The 20,245-nt window shown below is 41.4% G+C and overlaps 1 long non-coding RNA gene and 1 pseudogene across 2 annotated transcripts in view; one reads left to right on the plus strand and one right to left on the minus strand.

Moving 5' to 3' along the window:
- The window catches only part of LOC306642548, a 506,277-nt gene that overhangs the window by 95,456 nt on the left and 390,576 nt on the right, over positions 1-20,245 (plus strand). The gene's annotated exons all lie outside the window — the stretch shown is intronic.
- LOC306642793 (small ribosomal subunit protein eS24-like) lies at positions 17,402-17,919 on the minus strand (annotated as a pseudogene). The gene has a single exon. The product of its transcript is annotated as a small ribosomal subunit protein eS24-like (transcript).

The raw sequence follows: 20,245 nt of genomic DNA on the forward strand, positions 1-20,245 counted from the left end.
AATGGCGGAATCTGGATTTGAATGAAATCTTTCTTTTTTCAAAACCCAACCCTTCCTTTTCTCATGATAGCATAGTCAAACTACCCTCTCCCCAGCAAAAAAAGACCAAAAATGTAGAATTCATCAATATGCACGTTAAAAAAAAATCATGCTCTTTTGATATGCTAGTAGCATATCACACATGCAAACCTTCAGCTAAATAAACAAGTCATTAAAGAACGGATAGAAATGTTAATATCAGTGAAACCTACTATCTTCTATTGGGTATAGATTATTTGGGGAATTTAAGAAGGTTATCAGTTTTTAAGATTGGCTCTTTTACTTTAAAATGAAATTGTAGTCAAAACAGTAATAGTTGCTGGAAGGAATGCAAAGAAAAAGGAACACTTTTGCACTGTTGGCGGGATTGTAAATTAGCACAACAAATATGGGATTGTGAATTAGCACAAGTCTGGCCAATATCTATGGAAATCAGTATGGGGGTTCCTCAAAAGGCTAAGAATGGACCCACCATAGGACCCAGCTATATCACTCCTCCATATTGAGCCTAAAAATTTAAAGTCATTATACTATAGTGATATAGACATACTTATGTTTATAGCAGCACAATTCACAATAGCCAAGCTATGGAACCAGTCTAGATGTCTGTCAACGGATGAATGGATAAAGAAAATGTGATATATAATACATAATGGAGTTTTAGTTAGCCATAAAGAAGAATGAAATTATGTCATATGCAGGAAAATGGGTGGAACTTGAGAACATTATGTTAGGCGAAAAGTTAGAAAGTCAGGGTTGTATTTTTCTTTCATATGTGGAAGCTAGAGAGGAAAAAGGAAAAGGAAGGTGGGCGGCGAGGAGAGGATATCAAGAAAATGAAAGTAGATCAGTAGAGGAAAGGGACCAATGGGAGGGAGGAGGAGAGGGAAAGGGGAGATACTGGGGAATGGTACTGGCCAAATCATATTGGGTGCATGTACAAATACGTGACAATGGACCTCACCATTATGTAGGACTAGAACGCACCAATGAAAGATAAAGAAAGAAGATTGTAGACAAGTATCTTGCAACAGACTTAGTGGAGCAACAACTGACAGGTGTTGCTCTTTCACTTTTAACATGAGCTTTTCTGCAACATAAACATGGCTTTGTAAAGTTTTGAACATTCTTAACAGTACTTTGAGTAATACTTTAAAACGCTGTGTTCGGAGGCGACGGCTTCCCACACTTCTGGGGCAGCTCTGTCTTGCACAGGCTGTAAGCGGGGCTCCAGGCTGCTGGTTCTCATTTCCTGGGCACAGTGACCCACAGAGCAAACAGTGGTGTGACAGGCAGCACACAACAGGCACTGTTTTTATGCCATTTGGCAGCTTCGCTCTCCTAGGCTCTGAAGCCTTCTTAAGGTAGGAGCCAAAGGGCTTTTCAAAATCAGACCATGACCACGCTTGTTTCAGTGGGAGCTGGTAACTTCTAGCACTTCGGGCCTTTGACGCTGGAAAACTGCCTGGCTCCAGACACTTTAGAATGAAAGGTCTCGGTAAAGGGAATATTTACAATGTGGATAAAAGCAAATATGGTGAGGCTGGCCGTACAGTATTGGAGAGTCAGACAGTGTCTTTTTATCCTATGTGGCTCATAAAAGATGCAAAAGGCGAGTCTTGGGGACATCAGAGGGGCTTGCACATGGCAGAGCTGCTGCTGGGGAAGACACAGCTAGCCTGATTCAGACTTCGACAATCACGTCGTAGCACTTGCCATTGCCCACACTGGGGATCCCAACCAGTGATGGGTGAGTCCACGTTTTTTCCCCTTATGAAATTTCATGACGATCGATCTTTAAATAATACATACCTATTTGCATTCTACTGCTCTACGGTGTACAAGGATTGCTAAAGTTTAGGACCTTTGTGCTTTGATTAGATGGAGGTTCCTTTCATACTTTGTGTGTGTGTGTGTGTGTGTGTGTGTGTGTGTGTGTTGTACTGGGGATTGAACCCAGGGTGGCACCCATGCCAGGCAAGTGCTCTTCCACTGAGCTACATCTCAGTCCTTTTTATTTTTTATTTTGAGACGGGGATTGCTAAATTACCCACGCTGGCCTTGAACTTGCCATCCTCTTGCCCGAGCCTCCAGAGCAGCTGGGATTACAGGCTGACCACCACAGTGTCCCTTCCATATTCTTTTGAAGAATGGCACCTCTTCCTCCAAGACCCATTCCCACTGCCCAAATTCTAAACTCCAAACACTTGAAAGGTTTAAACGCTGGTTTTAATGATGGTAATTTACAATTAACAAATATGTTAGTAATGGGGGCTCTTTTCCTGAAGGTTTGTTTAGAAGTGAAAACAATGTGGCAGGTCATAAAAGTTTCTATTTATTTTTGGCTGGACAGCTCACGTGTTCAGGGGAGGGACAGTGTTTGTCAGCAGAGAATTAGATTTGACATGATGTGTGTAAACATGTTTCTGGGCTAAAGACCAAATAGAGACTGATGTCTTTAGATCAGGAGAAATAATCACCATGCTAATGGATCCAAATTATGTTGCATAGAATAACCACAGGTTAGTTTAAATAAGACTGCCTGTTTTATAATTCAGTATGTGAAAATATACTGAGTTAAGATGACTCATAGATATTTGGCTAGGGCTACTGAGTTGCCACTGGTCCCATGGAAAGGCCCTCGGACAAGTTTGTTTGTCACATGTTTACTTTCTGTCTTGATTATTTCCAAAATGATAAAGATAGGAAATAGGGGAAACAGCTTGGGAGTATATGTGGCATATCAAGTTTAGTATTTAAAACCACCTGCTCTGGAGTCAGTTCATGGGTTCAAATCCCAATTTCACCACCTCTTACCTAACCATATCTATTTTATTGATTAGCATATTGAAACACAGGGACTGGAGTGTGGTTTAGTGGTAGAGCACTTGCCTAGCACGTGTGAGGCACTGGGTTCGATCCTCAGCTCCACATAAAAATAAATAAATAAAATGAAGGTATTGTGTCCACATACAACTAAAGCAAAGATTTTTAAAAATAAGAATACTGACCCACAGGAAAATGAATTCACTTTCCCAAGATCAGACAGGATTAAATAAAACCATCTATGTGAATTTATGTGCTGAGTGTACTGTAGATGCTCAACAAACGAAAGCCATGTTTATCAGTGCCGGTGGTAACAGGAGTGCTGTCTCCCTGGGAAGAGCACAGAGTGCTGGGAATGAGGCTGAGGATTGAATTCTGGACCTGTGATTTACCATCACTGACACTTGGAACCAATTCTCTGAGCCTTAATGTCTTCATTTGTAGAATGGGGATTAAAAATACCTAAATGACAGGGTTGTTATGATGATAAATAGTATAATTATGCAAAAGTGTCCCACTTGGATGGTTGTGCAGGAAATGTTTGTTTTCCAAACAGAATCTGACTTCTTGCTGAATGATGAATCATGGGAAGGCATGTAGTTCCCTGGGTCTGGAGGCCTTTGAAAGCACCCTGGAAGGAGCAGGCCTGAACAGCTGCAGCTCACTTATAGGCAGCCATGGACCTTTCACCCAGGCAGCCTTTGGTCCTTATGCTGTAGGAATCAGGAATCCAGACTCACGATCTTCTGGCCCAGCCCTTTCTTGGCTCATTGTTTGGAGAGGCCTTTTCACTGTTTGTTCATTTAATCTGTTAGCAAAAAGGCAAACTGAATATCCTTCACTTGGACCCTTGGCTCATGTGCCACAGAAAAGTGTCCTGCCTTGGTGGCTGGTGGGTCTCTGTCCTTGTTCCTTTTTAGTCTTTCTGGAAGGCTGTGGACAGGAAACCCGGGAGAGGGTCTGGTGTCCCTGCCTTTTTCAGGTGTGTCTGGATTTGGTTCTTTGTTCTCTGATGCCAGGAAGGGCTCGAGAAAGACCCTGGGACAAGTTTAACATTGGAGAGTCTACTTCCTTTAAAAAGACCTAGACTGTTCCACCTTCTGTCCCCACCACTCCCTCTCAGGAACATGCTGGACATAAGGCAGCTGATCCAAACTTCCCCTTGACCAGCTCTGGGCTCAGGATGTGGGTCACCAAGTTGCAAATGACCTGGGAGTCTGAGCTAGGCAGGTGGCAGTTGCCCATCACCCACCATCGTTAGCAACCAACCCCTTCACCTAGCTCTTTTTCTTTCTTTTCTTCATCTTTTTTTTTTTTTTTTTTTTTTTTTTTTTGAGATGGTGTATCCCTATGATGTTGCCTGGGCTGGTCTCGAACTCCCGGCTCAAGCGATCCTGCTATCTCAGCTCCCCAGGTAGCTAGAATTATAAGCGCATGCCACCACATTCTTCTTTTTTAAAAAAATTCTTATGCTAGGCTGGCAGCATTGGTGCATAGCTATAATCTCAGCTACTCAGGAAGCTGAGGCAGGAGGATCCCAAGTTCAAAGCCAGCCTGGGCAATTTAGCAGACTCTGTCTCAAAATAAAAATAAAAAGGGCTGAGAATGTAGTATAGTGGTAGAGCATTCCTAAATTCAATCCCCAGTCCTGGGGGAAGGGAAAAACAAAAAACAATATATATAGAGAAAGAACACTATGAGAAATACTCATCATGCCCGGGTTACAGCTGAAATTATCTAAGGTTCAAGCAGGTGTGACTCATCCCATTTTATAGATACTACATGAAGAAGCCAGGATCCAAAGGCACTGTAGATGTCCTGTTTACTACTTATTTCCTGACTGCCACCTCTCCTAAGTCCCTCTCCTACTGTGTGATGGCTACACTCTAGGTGAGGCTTGCAAAGCCACCTGGTAGGTGACACACCCAGATTTCTCTGCTCATTCTCAGGGGCAGAGATCCTTCCCCCATTCTTCCCCATTCTGAGAATACCCTGGTCCACACTCCATTCCCCAGGCCTCTGTTTAGTGGTCTCTGCTTTCTACTTAGACCACTAAATCCCATTCTTCCTTCAAGTTCTGGCCAGTGTCCTGTCTCTTCATCATACCTTTCTGTCTACCAGGTCCCAGAGCCCCTCCTTTGGCTTCTCAAAGCAGCCCCTTTCCACCCCCAGGACTGCTGCTCATTAGGTGGACATCTCCTGGATGTCTACTAAGCCCTTTGAGCACTTGCTGCTTTATCACATGCATTTTGTTTGTGGGGCTGTTTCTCCTTCCCACTGTTAGGATTTGGACATGAGGTGTCCTGCAAAAGCTCCTGTGTTAATATAGGAATGTTTGGAGGGAAAATGACTGGATTGTTAAAGCTGTCACCTAATCAGTCCATCCTAGTTAGAATGGACTGACTGGGTAACTGTAGGCAGGTAGGGCATGGCTAGAGGTGGGTCACTGAGACTGTGCCTGGAAGGGTTCATCTTCCCTGTGGGGGAGCCCTTGAGGCCCTATATCCTGGCTGCCATGAACCAAGTAGCTCTCCAGTGCTCCATCCTTCTGCCATGATGTTCTGCCTCACCTTGGACCCAGAGCAATGGATGTGGCAGAGCATGGACTAAACTTTAAAATTGTGAGCCAAAATAAACTCTTCCTCCTCCGAGGTGTTCTTGTCAGGTATTTTGGTCACAGTGACAAAAAGCCGACTGACACACTACCCCACAGACATATTCCAACTAGATTACAGGGCACCTAAAAGACATCCAGCAAAGGACTAGCTCATAGCTGCCACAGAGGATTTCTGCCCTGCGGAGAAGTTCAGACTACACCCCCTTTTCACTGACTTAACAATACCCTGATTCTGCTGTGTGAGGTGGCAGTGACTCAGCACTGATCATCCCTATTCTTACATTCTCACTTTCATAATTCAAATTAATTATGAAATGCCTTTTTGTAAGACTCTCTGTGGGGCTGGGTTGCTAGAGAAAAAAGTGTCAGCATCAATAAGCTTAATGAGTAACAGAAACAAAGTGGGAGTCCCAGGAAGAAACTTCAGGAAAGTCCTTCATGGGCCTGTTCATGAGAGCAACAGGCTTCACAAGCAACAGGTCCCCGGACGTTTCTACTCACACCTCCAACTTCCATCTTTATTAAGTGCTGACAGCATGTAGGACTGAGAGTTTTCTCTGGTTGGTTGTGTTTGTGCTGTTAAAAAATGAGATGAACTAGGGAACACCTTCAACACACGTGTGTGTGTGTGTGTGTGTGTGTGTGTGTGTTCCTACCCTTCCCTCTCTGCCCCTCTCTTTCTCCTTTTTCTGATTCCTTTTTTTTGTAGGGAGTCAGAGGACCTATCTGAGTTCAGATCTGCTACTCACTGGCTCTGGGATCTTGGTCTTAAGCCTTTCTTTGCCCATTTTTCACCTATAAATACAAGTAATATGCTTTCCTCGAAAGGGTGCTGAGAGGCATAACTGGGATAAGATGTGTAGTTGGGAAATGCAGAATCTTGGGTCACCCCCCAGAGCCACAGAACCAGAATCACAACAAGGTCTCCAGGTACTTGGTGTGTGTGAGCGGTTTAGAATTTCTGTCCTCCAGGAATGGAAAATCAGTGCATGGATCTGTATGCCGAGGAGGATATTAGCAGCTGTTGGCATTCATAGAATTCTTTTTAGCCTTTTTGAAGTGAATTTGGACTTCAAGACATGTTGCTGGTTCAAGTTGGGTCTTGGTAATGTTTAGAGACGTGGCCTTTAGGACTTGGTGGCAGATGGGACGAAAGGTTGGTCTAGGTGTAGGAATGGTAGAAGGAGGAGGCAAGGTTGTGGACCTCAACAGCAGAGGGAGATGTTGGAAAGACAGGGACATGGGGGATGTTATCAGGATGTAGGAAGAGTTAGGCTTTGGGGGCACAGAGAGGGGGGACAGTGAGAAATAAACCTACTTACAAAGAATTTGCTGGAGCAGCTGGGAGTGATGGCGAATGCCTGTAATCCTAATGGCTCCGGAGGCTGAGGCAGGAGGATCACGAGTTCAAAGGCAGCTTCGACAAAAGTGAGGCCCTAAGCAACTCGGTGAGGTGCTGTCTCTAAATAAAATACAAAATAGGGCTGGGAATGTGGCTCAGTGGTCCAGTGTCCCTGAGTTCAATCCTGGTATCAAAAAAGAAAAAAGAAAACAAAAATGCTTTCAGTTTAGAGGTTGGTTCTGGGAGGGAATCTTAGAGGTCATCACTGGCCTGATCTTTTTGGCCTCGGGAATCTACCAAGTTTAGGGACTTCTTTCATCTGCCACTTACTGTATGATCTAGGTGAAGTGACCTCTTCTCACTAAGCCTTTTTTATTTTTTGTGAAATGGGAAAATAAAAGTAACTGAGATCATAGGTTGTGAGCAGGATTCAATGAGATAATGCATGGAAAGTACCTGGCCCACTCCTGACCTTAATTAAGTAATAACACATAATATTATCACTTAGCTAATGACCCACAGGAGGTAGAGAGAGGATGTTGTTACTAACACTACTACCACTGTCAGTAACAATGAAGACAGTAAATTTGGGAGTTAAGGAGTTGAACAAATTTTCTGTTGTTTCCAATCTGGATAATGCTGATAACATTATAATAATAAAATCCCCAACTATAACCATAATAATAATGATGATGTTATAAATGCTAATGTAGCTAACATTATTTGATTATATGCCTATCACTGAAGAAAGCATTTCACTTGGATTATCTCATTTGATTCTCCAAATATGTATGATGTGTCTAGTACTACTCCCCATTTACAGATGAAGAAACTGAGGCCTAGAAGGATTAGAGAATTGGCCCAAAGCCCAGAGCTTATAAATGGAGCTGGAATTTGAATCCAGACTGACTAAGTCCATAAACTGTTTTCTTAACCACAGCATGAGCTCCCATGCTAGAAAACCAGTCAATAAAATGCTCTATGGGGCTGGAGTTGTGGCTTAGTGGTAAAGTGCTTGCCTAGCATGTGTGAGGCACTGGGTTCAATTCTCAGCACCGCATATAAATAAATAAAGGTCCATTGACATCTAAAAAATATTTTTTAAAAATGCTCTTTCCATTGGTGGCAATGTTCATGCCATTTGTTTTCTGGACTGATTCTCTGATGTATTTCAGAAAAGATACATTGCTGCAGGAAGAAGAAGAGAAATCAGCTTGAAAATAGAAGTGAGGAGAGGAACGTGTGTGTATTAGTCTCTTGTGTGCCAGGCCAGGTGCAGTGACACATGTGGCCCACCTGCATCTCTGTGGATGTGACCTGCATGTTTGCAGTGAGCATAGTCAATGCCCAACCTCACTCAGAAAAGACCTGGATTCATGACATATTTTTACCTGAAGGAAAATGATACCTTTACCAATTCCTCAAAGTCCCTAAAATTTGGTTTTGCCTCCAAACTCTTCCATCAAAGTCTTCAGTTTGGAGAAACTTCCCCTAGAATTGTTTGACATCCCATCTTGGAAGGGCCCATAAATCCTCTTTCTGAAAGTATTTGACTTTTGACTTAGGGTTACCTCCTTTTTTTAGTATGAATTTCAAGTAGCTCAGAAGCACACAACTGTACTGCAAAATAATGAGAATTGAGATAGAAAAGAGAAGCTCAGGTGAAGAAGAGGTTTCGTTGCCAAAATATATGCCAAGGGGCCTTACATCAGGTGAGGTAGGATGTTTGGCATTTTTAATTGAGCCAGAATATTTATTACTCCCAGAAGACAACAGATAGGAAATTCCAGTAATTTCCAGCAAGATCCCTAACAAATCCACGGGTTACGTGAGTTACCTTAGGTAATCAGAGGATATTTCAAGGCATGATATGGCCTTAAAGCTGAAACTTAGGTTGGGTGACAGACCCTTCCTTCATCTGCCTGGTAGGCCCCAGGATGAGAGAGGGGTTTGGCTGAGGAGTCACAGGCCTCATGTTCTGGAGCCATTCGCCAGTTCTTAGTGCCCTTTCTCATGTCCACAGTTGTGTGCTATTTTGCCTTTTCTTAGATGTGCCCCTTCTTGAGTTTGATGCCACTAGAGTTCTTTCCAGGATGCAAGAAATCTCCCAAGTTGAACTCTCAAGCTCTGGGCAAAGGGGCCCACGATGTTTTTCTCATTTATTGCTATCAGAAAAATAGGGCAGGAATCAGCCTACATCACCTGGACTCCACCTTGTGTCAACAGGCCTCACAAACAGAGGGGCCCGGCAGCCACCTTTTACACTGCCTGGTACTGTACACGGGAACCAGCTCACACGCTCAACAGAAAGGAAAACAAGTGCTGGCCCTGTTCCGATGGCAGGTTGATAAGGCCGGCCTCTCCAGCCAGGGTGCCATTGTTCTCTCCCCTGCGCCTGCCCACGTCCACTCCAAGCAGCGCTGATAAGTCTGTGCACTGGGCAGACTTGTGTTTGAGTTGGGGTTGTCAAATCCATTACTCAAAGGGAGGACGTGGACTTGCTTTGGGAAGGGCGAACTCTGTTCTTAGGACTAGGAGAGAATGACAATGATTTATGATTAACCAAGTGACTCCAATGTTGAGTTTGGTCTTACTGACTGCCATTTGACTCATGACTCCTTTGTGTGGTTGGTGTGTCTCCATGGAGGTGTGAGTTGAGAGCGAACACAGAGAAAGTCAGGAAAGAAATTAACATACCATACGGCCTTGGAGGATGTGCCACATGAGGGGAGAGACCTCTTCAATTTTCCAACGACCCATTAAACACAATACCTGAATGGGTATAACTGGGCTAGACCCTGTATGTTGCTGACAGTGTTGGTTAATTTATTTGTGAAAGTGTTTGAGTGAGACTAACATTTCACTTAACTCTTTCCATAATCGGAACTTTAACCAGTTGTGAGGAAGAAACAAGAAATCCAGTGTTTATCCTGGTACCAGCTGGTATTAGGGCAACAAGGGGTGGGATTGGGTAGTGGTGTGGTGAACATGGGGTTGTCCAGGTGCCCAGTTGTCCTTCTGTTTTGGCCTCATGGAGGGTGTTCAAGCCTGAAGAGTTGACAGGAGAATAAATGCAATTAAAAAGTTTAAGTATTACACAAAAGGGAAGCAATGATATTTATTTCATTTAGTTCTTACCATAATTCCATGAAGATGACACTGTAGATAGTACTATCCTCATTTTAAATTTCAGTAATTTCAGTACATGAAGGCCTAGGTAAATGAGCTTGTGAGTCTGAAGTCACAGATGGAAAGAGCCAAGCAAGAGCAGGACACAGCATGCTTCCAATAGAAGGGCCAAGTCTGTGTCTTAGGAGGATGGTGTAGATAGAGAGGTATGATTTTGACTTTGGTTTTCCTTTACCATTTAAGATATTAAATAGTTTTTTTTCAAATTAAAAATCTTGGACAGGGAAACATCCTACATGAGAACCAGCAGGCCTATTCTCCATAAAAGTTCCCAGATTAAAAAAAAAAAAAAATTCCCCAAATGGGCATGTTCTACTATAGCACGGTGGTGTGTATTTTGTTTGTGTGTAACACTCTTCCAAGTTCAAGTTCTAAAACGGAATTCAGGAACCTTTTGCTTATTAATATCATTAGCAAGTTAATTTCCCCTGATAGCCTTTGTAATTTTACCTCACCTGTAACCCACAGACAAAACATCATAATTTGCCAAAAAGTCATTTCCAGTAGTATGTATTTTCAGTTGCAAATGCATACATGACATTTTGCAGCTTTACTAAGTAGGCTTTATGAGCTTGTGCAAGGACCTAGTCTCCACTTGTAACACTGTTTCTATTGCAAAAGGGATTATAGGTTTCAAACAGCCAATTTATAGGGTTTAAGAACACTGACCATTGGTCTAGGGGAGCCTGCCTTCCTGATAGCAGGTATCTTAGGACTGAATGTTCCTTATTACAAATGTCTCTGGTACATGAGGACACAATTAGGCTAGAGTGTGCCAAAAAACATACACTAAAAGATAAGCAATAGGAAAACCCATCAACTGTAAGAACAAATGGAAGATTCCAACTTTCTGAAGTCTTGTTCTTGATTATTCTATCTCCTGTTGTTGGTGCTCTTGGTACCCTCTCTTCTAATCTGCTGACACTGTAGGCAGCAACTCCAAACCCTCTCTGGTTTGTTGTCTTGAATCCTCTGAAAGTAAAGAGAAGAAAGAAGAGTCTGGAGAAGGTGTGCATATTTAGGCCCCTCGTGGGACAGGAGCTCAGAGGCCATCTTGGGCAGATACCTCATGTCTGTGTCTCTATCTGTCTGGTGACCTCCCCTTCCATGCCACCTCTGTGTGATCTCTCCCAGTCCTTAACCCAATCCGTGCATCAGGCTGGTGCTTGCACAATAGTCACTGATAGAGATTTGTAGTTCTGAGACCCATGGGCCCTGTTTTCTCATCTTCTGCTGTGTAGTCTGAATTTCAGAACCAGGGATCACATTTATGCAGTCATTCACATTTGACTTGAACAAAAAATAAAGGTTTGAGTTATTACTCGGACGGCTCGCTTTAGATTTGGATGCACCTTCCCATCACAATTTCCCCCTCTGCTTTCTTTGTTAGCCCCATCCCCCTTTGTGGTCCCTGTCTGCCTTTCGTTGTGGCTAGCGGTTCTCCTCTTCCTGGTTGGGCCCAGAGCCTATTACTTAGGAGCTGGCCCGTGGGCCCTGGTGGGAGCTTTGGGCTTAGCTCTCCAAGCATTCTCACTCTAGTTGATTCATGATGGGGCCAGAAGCCAATGGCTATGTTTCCTTGTAGCCTGTCCACGGAGGAGACTGAGCCTGGGAATGGGGAGCACGCCTGGCTTTTGGCACAGCTGAGCGTTCCCAATGTGTTTGTAAATCTTTTGAGCCCTATAAGTAGCCAAGCTCACAAGATAGCTTAAGCACGGACTGGACACGAGCCACTCTCAAGTTCTAATATTCCTCATTCAGACTTGAGGGTACCCATTCATAATGTGGCTGTTACTATGTCACCCTACCCAGGGCCCCTCAGAGGCCTTTTCAAGTTGAAGCAATCGTTGGAGCCTGTTCTTACGGGTTAACTTCACTCTCCCCTCACAGACCTGGCATTCCAGGGTCTCTCCAATTCGACTCCAACTAGTTTGCCTTTTTTTTCATGCTTTTCTATTTCTTCTGGCTAAAATAGAGACTTGACACAATTTCTTGAGATGCTTTCCTTTCTGGCTCAAAGTTTTTTCCTCCTTGGGATTTAGACTTTTGATAGATGGTTCAGCAAGTGCCTTGTACAGCTGCAGGCTATTTTAGATGGAAGGCACCTGGAGGACCAGAAAAGGCTCTGGGTGGAATGTTCTGGTTGTCCTCTCCCTGCTGTTTGAGGGCTGTTCTTCTTTTTTTTTAATTTTAATTTATTTTTATTGTAAACAAATGGGATACATGTTGTTTCTGTGTGTACATGGAGTAACAGCATACCATTTGTGTAATCATACATTTACATAGGGTAATGGTGCTTGATTCATTCGGTTATTTTTTCCTTCCCCCCCACCCCTCCCATCCTCTTTTCCCTCTATACAGTCCCTCCTTCCTCCATTCTTGCCACCCTCCATTATGTGTCATCATCCGCTTATCAGCGAGATCATTCGTCCTTTGGTTTTTTGAGATTGGCTTATCTCACTTAGCATGATTTTGAGGGCTGTTCTTTAGGTAGTACCACAAACTGTTTTATGATGTACTATTAAGAGTGCTTGGGGGGCTGGGGATCTAGCTCAGTTGGTAGAGTGCAATCCCCAGCACTGCAAAAAAAAAAAAAAAAAAAAAAGAAAAGAAAAAGAAAAGAAAAAGAGAGTGATTGGGTTTTTTTTTTTTTTTTTTTTTTGGTTTTGGGGTACATGTCCTATTTCCCCACTATTATGTTACACAAGCTAAAACGTTCTATACTTATGTTTATTTATTTATTTGTTTATTTTTGATACTGGGGATTCAACCCAGGGGTGTTTAATTACTGAACCACATCCCCAGTCCTTTTTTATATTTTACTTACACATAGGGTCTTGTTGAATTGCTAGGACCTCACTCCCTTGCTGAGGCTGGCTTTGAACTTGTGAACCTCCTGCCTCAGCCTCCCACCTCAGCCTCCTGAGTCACTGGGATTATAGGCATGTGCCTGGCCTATGCTTGTATTTTGAACCAATGACTCCTCTTTCTAGGGAGGGCCAAATGAATGATGCAAATGCAATATTTCTGAGACCCTTTGGGATGAAGGTTGAAAAGGACCTTTAAGCAAACACCCAATAATGGGAAAATCAATGAAAATGTTCTTAGAAAAAGAAACCAACCGATCTGTCTTTGTGGGTGTCACATTTCTTTGCTCAAACAGCTTGTCTTCCATCGGATAGTTGCACAGTCTGCCATTGAAAAATGGAAGATTAGGGCGGCAGAACACATGAATGACTATTCAGTTTTGTCAATCATCTTTTTAATCTCTCAATACATTTCCATATTCCTTTTTTTGTTTTTTTTTGGTGAGTATATCTTTATCATTCAATAAGTTTTTGCTGATGAGCATTGTAGCAAGTGAGCCTATAGATATTAGATGGCTTGTTAATTACTGTTCATTTGGAAGATTACCAGGATCTCACACAACAGTCTTGGATGCAGCTCATGGCCAAGGTCGAAGACAGAGAAGATGATATGGAAAGCTTTCCAAGATATATTATTTAATTAAAAAAAAAGAAAAGAAAAAGAAAGATGTTGACCAGTCGATATAGTAAGTGATTAGTGTAAAATAATACAAGTATTGGGTGTTTGTGTATACTCACATATGTATTTTAGGAAGAACATGTGAGATACTGATACCCATAATGTGTTGGTTGGGGACAAGGAAATTAAGAATAGGGTGGGAGGGAGACAGTTTTTAGTGTGGATCTTTTTGTATGGGTGGCAACTTGAGTAGGCTGAGCTACGTTTTTGTGTATTAGTTAGGCCCCCACCGAGATCACCATGTGAGCTTTGGAGCAGGGAGGTGAGGTGGAGTCACATGGTGGCTCCCACACTGTAGCTTATCTGCCGCCTGCCGGGGTTGGTGTGGGAGAGGAGCTACCCACCATGGCTCCACCTTTCCTTGGGTCTTTTTTAGAGCTTTTCTGAGTTCTGCTTAACTATGTGACAAGGACAATAACTTCTTCTGCAAGAACACCAAGGTCAGGGGCAGTGAGAATTGACACATTTCAGTCCATCCTCCTGGATTCTGGTGCATACTTGTGGGTTCCGACTTGTCCTTGTTCTCCCTGACTTACATCCATCTTCCCATGGACTTGAAGCCCTTGCCACAGATGCCAGACAATAGCCTTTCAGAGGCTGCTTAACCAGCTCCTGCAATTGCGTAACTTCGTGAAACAAATCCCTTATTGTATGTGTGTGTGTGTGTGTGTAAATCTCCTAATGGTTCCCATTCTCTGATTGAATTCTAATACAGCATTGTTAGATTTCATTGTTGTTTTATTTTGTCTCAAGATGGGGGTCTCACTCTGTTGCCCAAGCGAATCTCGAACTCCTGAGCTCAAGTGATCCCCCACCCTCAGAATCCTGAGTAGCTGGGACTACACATCCAACTTGAATTGTGAGATTTTTGAGAAGTATGTTCATGCATCATCCATTTGAAATTAAATCAGCATTTTAAATAGAAATTTAAAAATCAGAGACTTATTACCATTTTTCATGTCATGTTAGAGGTTAAAGGAAGATGAACTGAATTCAAGATGGGAAGATTTGAAGTTGCTATGAAACTGCTGGGCAAGTCACAAAGGCTTGGTTAGTTGAAGTGAGACTCTTAAGAAAAGTGAAGCGGCCACCACACACGCCTGTAATCCCAGCAGCTCGGGAGGCTGAGGCAAGAGGATTGCAAGTTCAAAGTCAGCCTCAGCAACTTAGTGAGGCCCTAAGCAACTCAGTGAGATCCTGTCTCTAAATAAATTACCAAAAAGGCCTGGGGATGTTAAGTGGTTAAGGACCCTGAGTTCAAGCCCTGGTACAATAAATAAATAGATAAATAATAATAATAAAAAAAAGAAACTAAAAAAAAAAAGAAAGAAAAATGAAATGACTCTATCATCTCATCTAATGTTTCTGTGATAGAGCATTTCGGTATAATATACCATTTTGGCATAACTAACAACCAAATTTATTGGCTTAACAGCCACCATTTTGTTTGCTTATTGGCAGTTTTGGCTGGGCTCAACAGGGCAGTTCTTTTGGTCTCACGTGGCAACTCCACAACTTACCTGGTACTAGATGGTCTAAGATAGCCTCACTCACAAGTCTCAAGAGTGCTCATTGAGATATCTCTAGCCACCAAGCCTGGGCTTCGTAAGTCCTGGGTTCCAAAGCAGCAAGAGAGAGAGAGAGAGGCCAAGCTTCAGAGCACAAGCACCTTGCAGGCCTCTGCTTGCATTAGGTTCCACTGGCAGAGCAGACCACGTGTTCAAGCATAGAGTCAACGTACTCAGGTATTAATACCTGGCCCAGAACATTGCATATAATGGAAATTAAAAAACTGTGACATTAATGTTGGCAAATCTCAACCACCAGTACAGTAGCAGAGGGCTTAAGTGAGAACACCTGTGATTAAACCTGAGTCCACCCCCCCCAACAACTGGTTTCCAGCTGGCATGAGAATTCTAGATGAACTCTTGGGTTTCTGTGCTTCTGGTGGGGTCACTACTTTATGCCACTGTGTTGTCTTCCTGCCCACTTCTTTCTTATGAGCATTATGTATTGTTCCTCCCCACGTACCCTCCACCCCAGCTGCTTTCAAGATTTTCTCTTTATCTTTAGTTTTCAGCGAGTAGGTCGTGATGTGCTTAGCTATGATTTTCTTTGATTTTTGTCCTGGTTAGGATTTGTAGAGATTCATGGACTTGTAGGCTGACATTTTTCATCAAGTTTGGGAAAGTTTATGTCATTTCATATTCATTTTTTTTCCCCTCTCCTGGTCTTTCTTCTGGAGCTGAGGCATCAATTACCTATATGACAGATCATCTGATATTGTCCACAGGTCATTGAGACTTTGTTCATGTTTTTGAATCTTCTTTCCTTGTTCTGTACAGATAGTTCCTGTTAACTTATCTTCAAGTCACCACTACTTTCTTCTGTAGCCTCCATTTACTCTTAAACCCAGGGAATTTTCATTTCAGAATTAATTTGTTTTCAGTTCTAGAATTTTTTAATAGTTTTCACTTTTCTGCAGTGAGTTCCCCATCTGTTCACTCAGTGTGGTCATCTTTTTATTTATAATCTTTCAATGTATTCATAATAGATTTTAAAAATATACTTGCCTGACAATTCCAACACCTGTGCTAGCTATAAATCTATGAGTTTATTTCTATGTATATTACTCCCAGGATATGTTTCACCCTTTCCTTCTTCTTTACATGTCTAATAATTTTTGATGATTTATTGGACATTATGGACTTTATATATTGAATAGTCTGGATTTATTGTCTTAAAGTACTTGGAATTTTGTTCTGGAAGGCAGTTATTTTCTGGGGAGTCAGTCAGACCATATTAAGTTAGCTTAGTTTAAATTTCTGTTAGACTAGGACTAGTCAGTCCTTTAAGACTAGAGTGGTCATTTTTCCCAGTGTGGTCTTTCTGGAGTCTCAAATGAATGTTTGGAATTTCAGAGAGATCTCCCCAGTCTGGTTGGTTAGAACTCCAGCTCTTCCAGCTTTGTCCCATCTTGGGAATCTCTCTGTTTATCTCACATTACCCCCAGAACTGCTCTCACTTACACCTTACAGAATCTGACCATGTGCATTATGATTTCATCTTCAGTCGAAGACTCAAGGAGATCCTTATGCAGGTTTACGAAACTTCTACTCTGTACAGTTACCTCTTCTGTTATCTTTCTATGCAAATTCTAGCTGCTCCCTCAGCAGCAAGGTATTTCCTTCACTCATAAAGATGACTCACTGCTTTCTCTTTGGCTCCACTTCCCTATGCCTTGATTTGAAAAGCATTCCCAGGCAGAAAATTAAAATAAATGCAGATCTCACCTTGTACATTTCCCTTCTCTCAAGGACCACATTCTTGTGCTATTGTCTGATGATACCTAAAATGAATCACATCATATATTTTGTTTATTTTTGTAGTTGTTTAAGGCCATAGAGTAAGTTCAGGTCTTGTTTAATTATGGCTGCACTGGAGATCTGCATCCTACATTCACATTTCTTTCCATCTTCCCCTCTTCTACCTCCTCCTTCTTCACTAAATGTGTTAGTGACTAACTCAACTTTTGTCATACCTTGCCAATGTCTTTAATATCTAGAGTCTAGATATCATGAAATTAGGGCTAATTTGTCCAATATACACATAATAAATACAGTATAGCAAATTTAAATGAAATGCCTGTAAATACAGGGCAATAGGCAAACTGATATTTTCTAGCACACTCTGATGAAACACCTTTTGAATTTTCCTTCTTCCCTCAACCCAGTGAGCAAGCACAGGTAACACTCTGTTCACAGAAGTGGTTAAATGATTCCATCTCCAACACAGTATTTCTCATCAGTTTTTAAAAGCTATTTGCAAAAAGTCTCATTTTACTATTTTGTTAAAGTTTTTACAATTTATTAATTCTCATGAAAAAATCTCATAATCACCACAGATAACACCATTGCAGAATCTTTACTCCTTTGGCTGTTATCCAATCTCCAGCTTGCTTTTTGCCAGCACCAACATTGGCCTTTGCAGTCCCCCTGACTTTCTTCATTCTGTTCTTGCGTTCCTTTTGCTGTTTTCTTGAGGTCTTTTTCTTGTCATGCAGGCTGTGTCTTGCCAGTCTATATTTGGGTTCATTTTTCTTTGCATAATTCAATGAATCATAGATCATGCCAAAGTCAGTTGTCTTGCCACCTCCAAAATGTGTTCTGAATCCAAACACAAAGATGACATCTGGTATGGTCTTGTACATTTTGGCTAATTTTTCTCGAATTTCGAATTAGGTACTGTTGCTTTCCCAGGGTGAAGAACATCAATGATCATTTGTTTCCTCTGAAGTAGTCGGTTGGCCATGAACTTCCTGGTCCGGATAGTTTCTGGGTCATTCATGATGGCGGTAGATCCTCAGGAACCCAGGGAGGAAAAGAGGATTTTTTACTACTTCTGCTTTTAAATATATCAAGCACTTCTAAATATCTGGAAGAACTATATTGCACCTATAGTTCTACATATCTAGAAGAACTTTATATTTCATACAAACACTTGTCTGCTATACACACATCACTGGTAAATAAAATGGTACATGCAACAATGGTTCCAATCTGAGGTGTCTTCTAATATGACCATTTTGACCTTGAGCCATATTCTCCTCATTTCCTCTCTGCCTTCAGCCTAGTGGGCAAGGAAGGCATATGTAATCCTTAGAGATGGTTGAATGAATTCACATCCAAAAATCATTTATTGAGGACAGTCTTTGTTATGAATTTCAGAATAAAGTATACAGAATGTGCTAATTCTACTACTTTGTCATACCCTGGCAATCTCTTCAACATACAGAAACTAGATGTTGCAAAATTAGGACTCATTTGTGCATTATATACACAGCAAAATGAAGTGCACAGAGCATACAGAAAAAACGATGTCTGACAATGTCCACGTAGGAATCCACTGCTATATTATCTTTCACAACTGCTCCCTCCCTACCTCCTCCATGTCCTGAACAAATACAGATAGTGCTCACAGAGGTGGCTCAATAATTCCATTCCCCAAAGAAAATATTTTAGCAAAAAGATATTTATAAAGCAATGTTTTACTACCTCTACATTTAACATACACAGGGCTCCTCTAAGCATCTAGACAGAGTAGATGTTTCAAGTAAAGACTCAATTTATCCACAATGGTCTTGAATAAATTGCACACATGAAAAAAATAGTGCTAATTTGAAAAGGTCTTCAAAATATGAGCCTTCTGGTCCTTCATCAACCAATGGGCTATCACACTCAAATTTTCATAAGACAATCTTTCCTAGAAATTTTAACACAAACCATAGAAAATGTGTTAGTTTACCAATTCTATTTTTGTCATGCACTAGCAACCTCTTCAGCATCTAGAATGACTAGATGTAGATTTGAACTCTTTTATATACACTGTGTACACAGAAAAGTAAAATAGAATGCAAGGACATAAGGAAAAATGGTTACTCTTTCCTCATCATAAGCATGCTGACATGGTACTCTTTTCATTTCCTTCTATGAAAAACCAGTGGGTAATGTGTATTAACCAATAGGGGGTTTGGCTATTTTTCCCCAGCAAAACATTTCCTATGAATTTTAACCAAAAAAAATTTTTACAAAATGTATTTTTTTAACATATGCCAGACACTTCAAAACATCTAGAAAAGACTAAATATTTCAGAAAGTACTTAGCATTATCAACTATATACAAACTATATACAATACCTTTTCTTTCTGGGTTCATGTCTTTCTCGCTTTTGACTTATTTCTCCATTTTTGTGGAACATATACTACGGTACCTTCCTGAGATTGGGTACATAGGAAGTACATTTTTTTGTAGTACATCTAAAATACATCTTTATTTTATATTCACACTTGACTCATGTTTGGCTGTGTATAAAATACCAGGCAGAAAACAATTTGTATTCAAATTTTTAAATATTATGTTATTTCAGTATCTCCTAGTAGCTAATGATGCTGTTGAAAATTTTGATTCCATTCTCACACATGATCACTTGGATGTTACCCATATTTCTTCTCTAGAAGATTTTCAGAATCTTTTATTCATTTATCTGAGAAATTTGATAATGATGTGTCTTTTTGGGGGGTGGGTACCAGGGATTGAACTCAGGGGCACTTGACCACTAAGTCACATCACCAGCCCTATTTTGTATTTTATTTAGAGACAGGGTCTCACTGAGTTGCTTAGCACCTTACTTTTGCTAAGGCTGGCTTTGAACTCATGATCCTCCTGCCTCAGCCCCCCGAGCTGCTGGGATTACAGGTTTGAGCCACTGCACCTGGCTAATGATGTCTTGATGTGGGTCTTTCTTCATTATTTATGCTTGATAACGAACTTTCAAATCCAGAAACACATCCTCCAAATTTTTTTATATAATTTATTGAAAAATTTCTCGTTTTCATTTTATTTTTTATCTGTTTTTGGAATTCTTTGTATTTGAAAATAGAACTTTCTGGATAGAGGTTCTTTTGTTTGACTTCTCCAGAGGACAAACTTCTTTACGGCATGGAAGTATGGGATAGAGGAATGAATGGTGTCAGTGAGGAATAATATTTGCCGCATGTCAGAGCAGAGGTAGGTACCTGACTGCCTCTATCACAAACTGTCAAACACTCCCGTCTTTAGTGCCACTGTTCATTCCTATCTCCTGCATTAATTGCTACCCCTAGCACTTGAACGCTTTGGGGTTTTGC

Source organism: Sciurus vulgaris (genome assembly GCF_902686455.1).
Source record: "Sciurus vulgaris genome assembly, chromosome: 13".
Taxonomy (NCBI): Eukaryota; Metazoa; Chordata; class Mammalia; order Rodentia; family Sciuridae; genus Sciurus; species Sciurus vulgaris.